We start from the raw sequence: 8356 nt of genomic DNA, 5'->3' as shown, positions 1-8356 counted from the left end.
CGCCGAGGTGTCGTACCTTCGGTGCTGGGATCGGTCGATCGTGAAGACGTACGACTACAGCAACCGCATTGTCATAACGCTTCCGCTTACGGTCTACGATGGTACGTAGACAACAATCTTCCCTCTCATTGCTATGCATCACCATGGTCTTGCGTGTGCGTAGGAAAATTTTGAAATTACTACGTTCCCCAATACTGTCAGCCTCTCCACGTACAGTACTCTTCCGATGGAAGTCGTTCCTTGACCATGTTGACCATGCCGCGGTGAGAGCACCAGGGCGGTGGATGACGATGAGGCCTAGGATGGGGACGACGCGGAGCCGGGGAAGACGCGGTAGTGGATGCCCACGCGGAGAGGAGTACGAGGGTTCACTGGTTCAGCTATGGTGTGAGGCTGTCGTCGCCACAGGGCCTGGCCAGCGGTGGGAGTTGTACGGGGCGGTGAGGCCTCCTCGGCATCACAGCCGGCCATGGGAAGCAGGAGCACGCGACACGACCAGCGCTGGTTTGGGCGGCTAGAGCAACAAGACCAGAGGTTGAAGAAGCACTACGACCATTGGATGGACATCGTACGGTCACTAGAGCTAGAATCGTTCAGATTGACTAAGTTGACAAAGCCCTCCGTCCCCGTCAACTTAGTAGGCCCACAAGTCAGCCTCCCACTATGGTGTGTCCCAACTAGCAGGGGGGTATTCATATTTTTCTACGTAATAAGGAGGCACTTCCTTGCGTGCGAAGATATAGCTGGTGGGATCAACCTCTCAGTGGGGGGAACGTTTTTTCGCGAAATACAGAGGCCCTTCCGGTGGGTCCCAGCTGTCAGGTGGATGAATCATTATTTTGCGCGTAATAAGGAGGCATTTCCTTGCGTGCGCCCGTGGACCCAGCTGTCAGCCTCTCCACGCACAGTCTACTTCCGATGGATGTCGTTCGTTGACCATGTTGACAAATCCTCGCCGAGCGCATCCAAGGTGGTGGACGACGGCGAGGCCCAGGACAGCAACGAGCCGAAGATGGGAAGACGCGGGAGTAGAGTCGCGGACGGAGAGGTGTACGAGGGTTAACTGGTTCTGGTGCGGTGTGGTTCGGCAGTCGGTGGAGAAGAACAAGAGGTATGGAGGGGTGGATGGATGTCCTGGCCAACGGTGGGGTAGCGCTTCACAGCGAAGCGTGCTAAGCAGAGTTGCTAGTAGCAGGAGGCGGGAGCAGGTGGTCCCGGCGGCGCTGGAGGAAGAAGACGAGAGATTCAAGATGGATGCCGGTTGTTGGATGTAAGTCCAACGACTAGCGATGTCAGAATCATTTGTTGACTAAGTTGACAACGACTTGTGTTGGCTTCGACCTATTGGTCCACATTTCAGCCTCCAAAAATGTGGCACGTATTCAACCCATTTTTTCAGAATTTACAATCAATTTGATCTCTTTTTTTAGAATTACAGTCCATTTGCTAGGCTGGGTGAACAAATAATGTAGCGTCCACGCGGCCCATTTATTTTTCTCCTAAAAATTACAGGCCATTTGCACTTTCTCGAAATACATGATTTTGCTGGGCTGATTCTAATTATAATGTTGGGTTGGTCACAGCAATGTTATCAATAAATAAACAGGGGCTGAGCATTTGGTTATAAATATATTTCTATACTTACTAATAAAGCAAGGTGCGTTTCGTCGATTTTTTCATCCGTTCACCGTCGAAATTTATTTTTCTATCCGAGGTGGTACTAAATTTTTGTGCCTCCATCTGTATTTTTAGCACTCACGAATTTCATACTCAACCCGCATATGATGTGGCCCACTAAAGCCAGCCCACTTATTTGCCTGCCCATGTAGCTTTAAAAAGCCTATTTCTCGCCCTGGGCAGTAGATAGTTTGAGTTCGCACGTGGCGTCCAGGCCTGGCCCGGCCCGTTTTGTTTTTCCGTCTATTTTTTTATTTTTACCTTATTTCACATTTCAAAATAGTCGAGAGTTTTAATTTTTCTAAAAAATTTGAAAAATATTTGAATTACAATATTGTGTTCGCGTTTTCAAAAATATTCAGAACATTAGTTCATTTTCTTGTTCTGATTTTTTCTAACTAAGAAATATTCCAAAATTGTTTATGATTTGAAAAAAGTATTTTAAAAATATTCGAAAAATGAAATATTTTCTTATTTTAGTAAAATTTCACAAATTCAAAATAATGTATGAGTTTAAGAACATATTTTGTTCTGAATGTTGAAATCATGTTCCGTTTTCAAAAGCCGGTCACAAATTAAAAAGAATGTTTGGGTTTTCATAAAAGGTTTTTGTGTTCAAAAAATGATGTTATTTCAAAAAAAGCATGTTTTTTCCAAAACGAATGGAATATTAAAAACATTGTTTGTAATTTACTAAAATGTTCATGTTTCGAAGAATATTTGGCAATTCATATTTTAAAAAAGTATTTTATATCAGATGTTGCACTATGTTCTTAAATATTCACGTTGGCCATTGGTTAGTAGTAGGCGTTTGTTGCCGTGGCTAGCGGCACGTGGTCCGGTCTTTATGGTCATGTGTTTCAGTGTTCCACATGTTGTTTTTTGGATTATAACTCGTGCCTTGCAAATGTAGGTTATTGGCCTAGACGCGAACTGTTGTGCGTCGCACACGCTATTTGACGCAACTAGCGTCATATAGTAGCTCCCACACATCTGCGCTAAGAAAAGAAAAAAATTGTTTATAGATTTTGTTTCGTCCATTCCACATGTAGTTCCCCAATTTTTTCAGTTATCCCCCAGGTGGGCCAAACTGGACCTACCATACATTTCTTTTTTCTGTCGGACGGACGAGTAGCAAAAAAGGGGGTGCGAGGGGATTGAACTATGGACCTTCCCTATTGTGTCCACAGATAAAACCAACTCAGCTAGCTTGCAATTACTGTAGAAAAAGTCTCATCTTGAAATTTTATACTAAATAACACAAGTTTTTATATGTCCATAAGTTGTCTGGAAATAAGAAGGTTAAGTGAGAATAAGGAGGTTGTTTCGAGAATTATGAGCAGAACGAGGGACTCCACAAATTATTGCTGGAGATAACTTGCACGTGCCAATAAAAGACAATATGCTGGTTGGCTATAATGGGAAAAATTGTGGGCACGTGCTAATAAAAGAGAGTATGCTGGTTTTGCTCTAATAATAAAAATTATGGGCATGTGAGCGCAAAAATAGTTGAAGAGAATAAACCCTGATAATGATGGGACATTCACGCCTGGTTATGCACTGGTTATGCTAATGAAACATAATTTATGTGCTGCAATTAGTAATCCATCCGGTTACGTTGTCGTAGGAGAAAGTGGTCGAAGTAACCTTGCCTCGAAGGTCGCCTGCTGCCCAGCAACCAAATGAATACGGAACCACAACTCCGAGATGGAGCTTGACCCAAAGGAAAAAAAGGTACAAGTTGGGTGGTCGCCGCCGCGTTGACTAGCCCCACCACTATTAAGATCTCGTAGGCCAAACATGACCCATGGGAAGACCGCGGCTCCTCGCTCTGTCGCCCACCGGCATGGAGATCGTTTTTTATGAACACATCAATTATATTTTTCGCCGCTTGTTGCAAAAACAGTTATCTTCCCGTTGCAACGCACTGGCATATATGCTAGTAAATAATAATTGATTTATTATTACATTGGTCCTTAAATCTTACCAAGCTTTTTTACACAATCACCAGGATTTTTGTTGCCAAAAAATCCCGTACTTTATTGTTAAGAAATTATTTTTATAAGTTAATAAGATGTGGGATATTGTTTTCTTACATATGTAAGTATCTGTTAAATATATGATGACAATAACAATAATATATAATAACATATAAAATAATTTAAATATATATAATATAGTTAGAAGGGAAACAAAAGTTGGACCAGACGTTCCTATTTTTATATAGAAAAATAGAACAGACCTATGCGTTTTATTCAAAAAATACATAAATTGGGTTGTTTATGTTTTAGGAAAAAAACCTCGGATGGGAGGTCCATAGGTTGGTCGATACATGACGGCCCTCAAAAAAATACAAACCGGCATGTCGTGGGTTGCGCATGCTAAAAAAGAAAGCCTAGACGGGGCAGCCCAAAACCCAGCGGATACTTGCTGCCCCAGTGATAATAAATGATACTACCCGCCAGCTCCACAGATTCGTTGTGAATTTATCTCCTACTTTGAAGCACCTAAAAAATGTAACTATGTTGACAAACCTGTGGGCCCCAACGTCAGTATAGCATTAGGAGGAAGTTTTTTTCGATGAGGCACTTGCTTGCTTACAACCATAGACCTGGTGGGTCCCGACTGTTCCCCTCTCCATGGACAGTCCTCTCCAGATTCCTCTTGTTTGTTCAGCATGTTCACAACGGCAGACAGCGGTGCCGCGGCGAGCGCACAAAGGCGCAGGAGGTGATCAGACCACCAAAGGCAGTGCCTTATTTGTAACGAAAGTACTGAACTAGCCCAATGGCGAAGTGATACTACCCGACAACTGTTCCGCCCGGATTCGATTCAAGGTGATGCAGGGAAAATATCTCCAAAAATTTTGCCTCTGCCATTATTGACATGTGGGTCCCCATTGTCATCTACGCACACTGCGTCCAACACTTGCCAAAACTTCGTCCCTTGTTTTCTCTGTTTTTTGCACACTCGACATTGTGTGGGCATTTTGAAAATAACATATATTTTTGACTCTGCATCATATGAAGATGTGCTATGCATGATTGTTGATCAGCATAATGTTAGCTGGCTGGTAGTTCCATTTTCGACCATGAATAAAACTTCCAACATGATGTTAACCCTGTTTGAAAAGGCCATGTTAATATAAATGCTCTGCCTCTAAAATTTGGAGTTTCTTACCTGAAACTGAACTTGCAATTTCTTATCAGAAACTGAAACTTGCAGTTTCTTCTCTGAGAATCACATTGTCTGCACTTTTATACTCCTAAACTACATTTTTAAGTGCTAAAATTAGATCTCTAGAATTCATAAAATACTTCATATGCTCAATACTGCAAATCTGAAATTCAAAAGACATTCATTTCTGAAAGTACTCTCAAAATACACAACACAAAACACAATTCACATCCTGCAAATACTGACAACCCTAAGCTCCTCCTGACAATTTACAACCTGCCTGACTATTGGGAAGGGGGCAGTCCCCTCCTATTCCTCGGCGGCAGACAGCCGCCCCGTGAGATGATGTGAATGGCAAGGGAGAGGATAGCGGGGAAGCGTTGTCGGGCCAACTGCTTTTCTCCTCTTGCAGCTGGGTTCGGTCGACGAAGACTCCACCAGCTCGCTCTGGCACGACACCCTCACAAACAGCACCCTATAGATGCTCGATCCTTCAATCTCTGGTGGATGCTCCATCTGGGATCAATACTCCCACCACCGCTCCCTCACGATCGGATTTGGTGAATCTGTTTGCTCCATGGCCCAGAAGAGCAGCACTATGTACTCCCGCGTGACTCCCTTCGGGAGTATCGCTGCCTTTTCGCTCTATTGCAGATATTTGGCCATGGATGTCGCTGTCGCCGCTAGTTGGTCCTTGTTGTCAAACCAAGACTATATCTCCAACATCCTAGCTAGCTTCACAGGGTCGTCGTCCGCGATCCTCAAGTATCAGTTGTACTCCCCCATCGATCTACTTCTCCACAGCACCTTCACTCGCCGTTGGTGGTTTTTGAATGGAAGAGGAGAGGAGCAGCGCTGGTTTTGGATTAGAATGGGAGAGGAGCGATGCTGGTTTTGGATTGGAACATGAGAGGAGGGGCGGTGGTTTTGAAATGGAAGAGGAGAGGAGCGGTGCTGGATTTAGATTGGAACAAGAGAGGAACGGCGGTGGTTTAAGAGGAGAGGAGCGGCGCTGGTCTTGGAACTATTTTTTTGTTTTGCGTATTTTGGGTCAAAGTTTGACCACGTATTGTATTTGACAAGTTATAACCCACAAGTGTAGGGGATCACAATAGTTTTTGAGGGTAGAGTATTCAACCCAAATTTATTGATTCGACACAAGGGGAACCAAAGAATATTCTCAAGTATTACTAGCTGAGTTGTCAATTCAACCACACCTGGAAACTTAATATCTGCAGCAAGGTATCTAGTAGCAAAGTAATATGAAAGTAGTGGTAACGATAGTTGAAGTAACAGTAGCGAAAGTAATATTTTTGGTGTTTTATAGTGATGATAACAATAGCAACGGAAAAGTAAATAAGCAAAGAACAATATATGGAAAGCTCGTAGGCAATGGATCGGTGATGGAGAATTATGCCGGATGCGGTTCATCATGTAACAGTCATAACCTAGGGTGACACAGAACTAGCTCCAATTCATCAATGTAATGTAGGCATGTATTCCGAATATAGTCATACATGCTTATGGAAAGGAACTTGCATGACATCTTTTGTCCTACCCTCCCGTGGCAGCGGGGTCCTATTGGAAACTAAGGGATATTAAGGCCTCCTTTTAATAGAGTATCGGACTAAAGCATTAACACATAGTGAATACATGAACTCCTCAAACTACGGTCATCACCGGTAAGTATCCCGATTATTGTCACTTCGTGGTTAACGGATCATAACACATAATAGGTGACTGTAGACTTGCAAGATAGGATCAAGAACTCTCATATATTGATGAAAACATAATAGGTTCAGATCTGAAATCATGGCACTCGGGCCCTAGTGACAAGCATTAAGCATCGCAAAGTCATAGCAACATCAATCTCAGAACATAGTGGATACTAGGGATCAAATCCTAACAAAACTAACTCGATTACATGATAAATCTCATCCAACCCATCTCAGAACATATTTACGATGGAGACGTATCAACTCCCCAAAGCTTAAATGATTTGCTTTTCCTCAAGCAATTCAGTTGATAAACTGAAAGTGATAAAGAAAAACTTTTACAAACTCTCTTTGCTCTTGTTGTTGTAAATATGTAGAGCCAGCATTCAAGTTTTCAGCAAAGATTATGAACTAACCATATTCAGAATAACACCTAGGTCACAATAACACATAATCAACTAGCGAGCAATAATAATAAATCTCGGATGACAACACTTTCTCAAAACAATCGTGATATGATATGACAAGATGGTATCTCACTAGCCCTTTCTAAGACCACAAAACATAAATGCAGAGCACCTTTATAGATCAAGGACTGACTAGACATTCTAATTCATGGTAAAAGAGATCCAGTCAAGTCATACTCAATGTAAACTAACAGTAATGAATGCAAATGACAGCGGTGCTCTCCAACTGGTGCTTTTCAATAAGAGGATGATGACTCAACATAAAAGTAAATGGATATGTCCTTCGCAGAGGGAAGTAGGGATTTGTAGAGGTGCCAGAGCTTGGTTTTGAAATAGATATGAATAATATTTTGAGCGGTATACTTTCATTGTCAACATAACAACCGAGAGATGGCGATATCTTCCATGCTACACACATTATAGGTGGTTCCCAAACAAAATGGTAAAGCTTATACTCCCCCTCCACCAACAAGCATCAATCCATGGCTTGCTCGAAACAACGAGTGCCTCCAACTAACAATAGTCCCGGGGGAGTTTTTTTGCAATTATTTTGATTTGATTTGCATAAAGCATGGGACTGGGCATCCCGTTGACCAGCCATTTTCTCGTGAGTGAGGAGCGGAGTCCACTCCTCTTGAGAATAACCCGCCAAACATGGAAGATACGGACAACCCTAGTTGATACATGAGCTATTCGAGCATACAAAACACAATGTTTATTTGAAGGTTTAGAGTTTGGCACATACAAATTTACTTGGAACGACAGGTAGATACCGTATATAGGTAGGTATGGTGGACTCATATGGAATAACTTTGGGCCTTATGGAATTGGATGCACAAGCAGTATTCCCGCTTAGTACTGGTGAAGGCTAGCAAAAGACTGGGAAGCGACCAGCTAGAGAGCGACAACAGCCATGCACATGCATTAAAATTAATCAACACCGAATGCAAGGATGAGTAGGATATAATGCACCATGAACATAAATATCATAGAGGCTATGTTGATTTTGTTTCAGCTACATGTGTGAACATGTGCCAAGTCAAGCCACTCGAATCATTCAAAAGAGGATACCACCCTATCATACCACATCACAACCATTTTAATAGCATGTTGGCACGCAAGGTAAACCATTATAAGCTCCTAGCTAATTAAGCATGACATAAGTAACTATAATCTCTAATTGTCATTGCAAACATGTTTATTCATAATAGGCTGAATCAGGAACGATGAACTAATAATATTTACAAAAGCAAGAGAGGTCGAGTTCATACCAGCCTTTCTCATCTCAATAAGTTCATCATATAATCATCATTATTGCCT

This window comes from Triticum aestivum, chromosome 1A, assembly GCF_018294505.1.
Source record: "Triticum aestivum cultivar Chinese Spring chromosome 1A, IWGSC CS RefSeq v2.1, whole genome shotgun sequence".
NCBI lineage: Eukaryota > Viridiplantae > Streptophyta > Magnoliopsida > Poales > Poaceae > Triticum > Triticum aestivum.
The sequence above is the reverse complement of the archived record's forward strand: the minus strand, read 5'-3'. Positions refer to the sequence as shown.